Genomic DNA, 7,164 nt, shown 5'->3' with positions numbered 1-7,164 from the left:
GGACAGGTCCACAGATGTCTCCACAAAGCCCGAAGAATGAAAAGCCCGAGAAAATAGGAAATATTGGGCTTGGGCTGACACGGCCCGTGTCAGCCTACTGTTTCTCCTGACACGCTTCTGGCACGCCTAACACAGTTGGGATTTCTGCCTGACACGGGTGGTCGTGTCAGGCTACTGTTTTTCTTCTTCTTCTTCCCTTTCCTAACACGGCCTGTGTCAGGTGACACGGGTGGCCGTTTCAGGCCTCCTGTACCGCGATTTTCTACTCTTTTGCGTATCAGACTCTCGCACTATCGTGTTCTGAGTTCTCCGGTTCTTCTACCTGGATCTGTCTGACAAAAACACAACTATCTCATGCATAAAATCAAGTTAAACGAAGTAAAACATAATAAAGATTAAAAATACGTAAATAACATAACGGAAGTAAAACTACTCGACTTCTACCTTTAATGCTTGCACAGTGTATCAAATGTCTCTGTTTTGCGTCAGATCAGTAATGAAAACTTACTATAAATGGTGACTGATCACAACCCTAAACTTAGCTCATTGCTAGTCCCAAGTAATGTTTCACTATCACTCCCCAGAATTCTTGATGCTTTCCACCACTGCTGAGATCATTCGCAAACGTCTTCCCTTTTCCTTCCACAAGTCCTACCCATCCTCGTAAGTCATCATTCACACTTCCACTTTAAAGCATTGTTTCACCTGTCAGCTTATTTTACATTCTCACCAATTCTCTCGGGGTTAACTGTTTACACTCATAATTCAAAGTATGCAATATCACTCACAAGTTTGAATAGTCTCTCTTTTCTCATCACCTACACATAACACCCACACTTTTGAGGTCTTTAGGGTTGTAGTTTGGGTTGGGTTAGGGTATGGATTCACAAAAAAAAGGAAAACAAGGGGCTTTTGGTTCAGAGTCGATGTTATATCCTGTGTTTGTTTCTTTTATTTCCTCGGTTTTCTTTTCTTATTTCTTGAATGTTTACCGACTACCCTTTTCCGTGCTTCTTTCTTTTGAATCATCGAGTATATGATTTTTATTTTTCTTTCTTTTTCTCGATTCATCACTTTTTCTTTTTCTCTTGTTTTTTTTTTGCACTTTCTAGGGCTTTGAGAGTTTTTGGGGTTTTTACCCCAAACTTAGCTTTTCAACATAGTTGGAATATATTCTCATGACTCTGAACAAGGTGAGGGAGTGTTTTTGGCCAATGGTTACATTCATGTTGTTTTAAACAAAAAAAATGGATATAGGCTCAAATGGGGTTAACAAATGATATAATAATGCGGGATGGCTAGAAAGGCTCGGGGTTAATTACAAACAATGTGCCTCAGTGTGTGTATCATGCAGTGACAGTCCCAGAGAGTCTACGCAAATTTAGAGTGATAAAGACAAACCTGAATGACGCTCATGATGATTAATGTGTTTGGCCTTTTCTGACTCACTTGGTTTGGTTCAGCTTTGACAGGATCCACAGTGCTTCTTAATTTGGTGCAATTGTTTTCTTACTTCAGAATGTGCAGGATACTCATGTCGGTTAAGTTGTATACGTTGCGTCCGATATTTGTTTTCAACAGTGTTACTTTCTGGGGAGATCCTTCGCAATAAGCCGTGGTGAGTGGTGCGATCTTTCATCCACTCTCGATTGTGATCATTACTTTTCCAACCTGTCAACACAGACTTGACACACACACTTCCAGCATAATGTACATTCAACAGACAAATTCAGTCTAGAATACAAAATAAAAAGTAAAAATAACACAAAACAAATAACAAATAAAAACCTAAAATCTCCCTCACACTTGAACTCAACGTTGTCCCCAATGTTTATGAACAAGCGCGGAGGAGGGAACTCACAGGGTCCTACTAAGGAGGTGGTTGCGGGAAATGTGTCATACCCCAAAAATTACCCATCATTTTTCCTAAAAAAAAAAACAAAAGAAAAAAAAAAAAAAGAGAATTTTTTTTTTTAATTAATTAATTAATTAATTAATTAATTAAATAATTAAAATAAATAAATAAATAAAATATAACAAATTATTTTGGACTTGGGTCTCCCTCATTCCAAGCCCATTACCCACGAAATTAGTCTATAAATACTGAAGTTTCAGTAGGGGGAGTTAGACTTGGAGTTTACACTGGGAGATTCACTGGAGAAAGAAGGAAGAGAAGCAAAACACTCTGAGGTTTCCTTGGAACAAAACCTTGAGGAAAAAGAAAGAGAGAGAACAGAGAAGGACGGATAGAAACTTTGGCATAGGAACCCTGCCTACCCGGAGAATTCAGAGTAAAGAAACCCTGAAGGCAGCCCATCTGCACCGAAGCCATCGCCGTCCAATTCCCGCTGCCTAACTTATTCCGATACTACAAGTGGTCAATCCCTTCAACCTTGAATTGGCAAACAGGTTTTGCGTATCTCTATTGTTTATACTTTCAATTGGCCATATCTACATATATAATGCATCATGATTAAATGTTGATATATAATTTGCTTTCGTATGGGAATTTAAATATGCCTGAATACCCTGAATGTTTGACCATGTTATTCCTGTGATAAAATGCCATAAAATTCAAAGTTCCTAACATGGGGCTGTTTTCAAATTCAAAATCCGTGGCCTTCGCTAGGCGAGGCAGAGGCGAACGAGACGGTAGCTGACTTTTCTATTCTGTTTTTTTTTATGTTTTATCATAGCCATGCATTATTCATCCTATCCTATTTATTGTTGTGATATTTCTCCGGTGTAATCTTCGATTGCACCCTGATTTGGTGTTCTGACATGTTTCTTTTTTTTGAGTTTCGTAAAGGTTCACATATCCCAGGAAAAGGTTATTGGCTAGGTATTCCACTTTATTTTTGGGATACCCTTGTGGAGTTTCACCCTAAATTAATTTTTAATGTATTAATTTCTAATGTATTAATTTTTTAATATATTATTTTTAATAATTTTAATGTGGAGTTTCATCCTAATTATATAATTAATTGTAAAACTTTGCCTTTGAATAAGTGATCTTGGACCTCTCTTTGTTGCCTTACGATTACGATATTACGGTCATGTCCCGCGAACGTGGGGATACCCTTAGCAAAGACCCTTCGGTTAAATCATCATAAAATAAATTATAGTCCCTCGGATGTTGCCTTCGAATATACAACTTTGTCCCTCGATGACCCTCCGATGTTGCCTACGGTTAAAAGATGATAGTCCCTTCGAATGCTAAGGTATCCTCGTAACTGTTGCCTTCAATGACCAATCGATGACCCTACGATGACCCTTTTACATCCAAAGGATAAAACTACTTATTTCTCAATAATAAGGACAGTTTTACCCTCATAAGGATAGGAAATACTCATAAAGACCTTGGGTCGGTATAACTCTTAATTGCTGGCTCACAACCTAAAACATTTTTTCACACCTCACACCTTTCAAAATACCTTCAGAAAATCACCACTTGGTATACATTCATACTAGAATCATTACCGAGTTATATTTTTCTAAACAATTTTCAAAACTAAACGAGATAATCACTTTGTATACATTCATACAAGAATCATTACAAAGTTAAATTCTCTTTTCAAAACAATTTTTCTAAACAATTCACAAACACTTTTTTTTCAGACAAAAATAATATAAGTGATCGAGCAATTAAGAGCCCATGGATAACCATGGATACAAAGGGTGCTAACACCTTCCCTTTGTATAATGTACCTCCCGAACCCAAAATCTAAATTAAGGTTTTTCCTGTTCTTTTCCACCTTTCCTTATTGGATAAAAGAAAAGTCGGTGGCGACTCTTGCTAACCGCGACATTGCGATTAAAACCACAAAAAAGTCCAGTTCACCGTATGACAAAATGCAACATCAACTGTCGCATCATGCTGCTCATCTCATCCAACATCGCTCCCTGACGGGCTTGCTCAATGCCTTGCCTTTGCTGTTCAGTCCTCAAGTCACCTATTTCGGTCTGTATCCAGCCCCATTGGTCAGTTGACCAAGATGAGGAACCCGCCGCCTGCTGGGTGGGTTCCTGATGTTGTGGGGCAAACTGCTCAAGAGGTGCTTGAGGATCTTTCTCTTCTATTGCCGTTCCTTCTGCCTAATCATCAACAAATTTCTCACCTGCATAAAAATGGTCAGTGTCGTGGCCCTCATCCGCATCGGGATCGGCGCTCACATACAGCCAATTCGCACAATCAGTGATAGCCACTCTGTCCGGATCCGGCAGAGCGATGATAAACCGTTTATGAATGAGGATGGAATAGTAGGTAGGGGCAACCGAAATCATACCTTGGGCAATCAGAGCAGACATGTCAATTTTTGTATTACTTGCAATTGGCGTGTCCTCGATTAAAACAGCTTGATACCCGAAATGCAATGCAATTTGGGTGATCATACCTCCCACGGAAATGCCTCCGGAGTTTGCTCGGCCGACTCTCCCCAGGTAGTCTGTTGTAAAGGCATCTACATTTATGGTCTTGTTTTGAGCCATCGAGTACATGAAAAATAGCTCTCTCTGAGTAGCTACTCTAGTGTTGTCGCCTCTACCAAACAATGTGTAGGCTAAACCTTTTTGGACGTACCTGAAACAAGGATTCTGGATGCCCGGGGCTTTCGCACCTTTGGAGGAGTAATCCGTCCTCCCAGTTATGGCGATCTAGAAATCCTTCGAAGAAAACCCGTCTGGGACTGCTCCAGGTCCGTTCAGCGGGAGTCGGAGTATTGCAGCTAACTCCTCAACAGACAATTCATGGTAATTGTTAAACAACCGGAAGCGTAGAGTATCGAAATAATACGTGGTTGTGTTAACCCACCGTTTTTCGAGCTGAAACTCCAAGGTTCTGAGGAACTCGAGAGTAATGTGCTCGTAGGTCGGCGCCTCCAAACTCATAAACTCGAGCATGCCCAAAACATGGAACATTCGATCTACCTCAATTTTCAGCCCTAGATCGGTCAGAGTCTTCTCACACATATACCGGGTTGGTGTGAGCTTGCGTTTCCAGTGAATTTGGTAACGTCGCTCTTGCTTCGGGTTGTCAAACACAATATTGTGGGGATTAGGATTCCGGCTCGGGCGGTTTCGAGACTTCGCCATCTCTGCACGTTGTTGCTTTCCAGTAAGGATTCTGTTCGAGGATATTTTGGACCTACAAAAATAGCAAAATTCCGAGCTTTTGAGTTAGAAAAATCTAAAATTGTGGTTGCGACCGGGACGGCGAGGTGAGAAATATTTGTGAAGGGTGTTTGGGCTATAAGTGAGTGGAACTTGGTTGCATGTAGGGTTTTGTGTGGTGAGGTGACTGAGTTTTACTGGAGTTTGTGAGAGAGTGAGAGAAGAAGATGAAAAAGTATGAGAGAGAATGATGAAAAGTTGTATAAAAATCTGATAATGATGAGTGATTAAGGAAAAAATATGGTTAAGAGTGGTTTAAGTGGGTGGGGCCCACGAAAATTTAAATTTTTCAAAAAAAATTCAAAAATTTCGCACGCCTGACATGGGTGGCCGTGTCAGGCTACTGTTTTTACCATTTTCCAACTTCTTTTACAGTGGTCCTGACACGGGCTGTGTCAGGCCACTATTTTACCAAACCTCAACCAATTTTCTTACAGTGCTCCTGACACGGCCCGTGTCAGCTGACATGGGTGGCCGTGTCAGGCCACTGTTTTTAAGCATCCTTCCCAAATTTTCCCTCTTCTGACATGGCCCGTGTCAGCTGACACGGGTGGCCATGTCAGCTGACACGGGTGGCCGTGTCAGCTGACACGGGTGGCCGTGTCAGGCTGTCCTTTTGGCCATTTTTTGGTTTTCTTGTCAGGTTAACCGCTGGTTCCTCTGGCTCCTCCTTGTGGGACTCTTGTATACCTACAGACACATACAACTAATTAAAAATAAAAAGCGTGGGTTGCCTCCCACGAAGCGCTGTGTTTAACGTCGCATGGCTTGACGGTTCATTTCCCTTATCATGGGGGGTATTTCGGGTTCAAAACCTTGTTGCACCTCTTGTCTACAACTTGGACTTTGTCTCTTTTATCAGTGTGGACTCCTTTGTGCCACGATTCCTTTTTAACCTTCCTTTCGATGTTAGGAATCTTTCCGTTTAGGGTGGCTACTAGCAGATATGAGATTTTGATAGTATTCAATGCCCTAATTAAGCCTACTTGATACTGAGATTTTGTATCTTCCTCCATCTCCTGGTCTTCAATAGCATTCAATGTTATTTCCTTGTTGTAAACTTTCAAGGTTAACATGCACTCATCCATGTCGAGCTTGCATCGACTCGTCTTCATGAAAGGTCGACCCAGAATGATGGGTGCCTCATTGTCTTCAGGTATGTCTAGGATTACAAAATCGACTGGAAAAGTCAAGTCCGCTATTGTTACCCGCACATCTTTAGCTATACCATATGCATCTTTTCTTGAGTGATCCGCAAACTTCAGATTGGTCTTTATATCACTGATATTTTTAATACCCAACCTGTAATAGATCGATAATGGCATCAGATTCACACTAGCTCCAGAATCTATTAGTACCTTTTTTAAGGTTCTTTCTTGGATTATGCATGGTACCGTGACAGTTCCTGGATCCTTTTGTTTGTTAGGAATGTTCTGCTCCAGTGAGTTTGCATTATATTGTTCCTTACCGGATACTTGTTCTTCAGTGGTTGGTTTCTTTTTAGCCATTACCTCTTCCATGAATTTCTTGTACATGGGCATCCTTTCAAGTGCTTCAAAGAAGGCCATATGACCCTCAATCCTTTTAAACATTGTCATGAATTTCTCCAAGTCTGACTCACTAGGTTCCTTCTTTGTCATTCTCTAAGGGTGGGGCAACTTAATCACCGGTTTAGTTCCTTTTGTGGTTTCTTCTTTAGTCGGCTCGCTCGGTGATATAATTTTTTTCTTTTTAGCAGCCTTTTTCTTTGTCGTCGTGACAGTATTAACATTCTCCTGACCTCTCGGATTTTGAACTGTTTCACTTGGTAGGGAACCTGGTGTTCGAGAACTTGCTAGTTGCTGTGCTATCTGCCCCAGCTGAACTTCGAGATTCTTTAGGGAGGCGGTGGTGTTTTTCTGATTGTTTCTAGTATCTTCTTCAAATTGCCTATTTTGAGCTGTCAGGTTTTCAATGGCAATCTCCCAGTTTGCCTTTTTGGGTGCCTGTTGTTGT

The sequence above is a fragment of the Lathyrus oleraceus genome, chromosome 6, assembly GCF_024323335.1.
Source record: "Lathyrus oleraceus cultivar Zhongwan6 chromosome 6, CAAS_Psat_ZW6_1.0, whole genome shotgun sequence".
Lineage (NCBI taxonomy): Eukaryota > Viridiplantae > Streptophyta > Magnoliopsida > Fabales > Fabaceae > Lathyrus > Lathyrus oleraceus.
Note: the sequence above shows the minus strand (reverse complement) of the source record.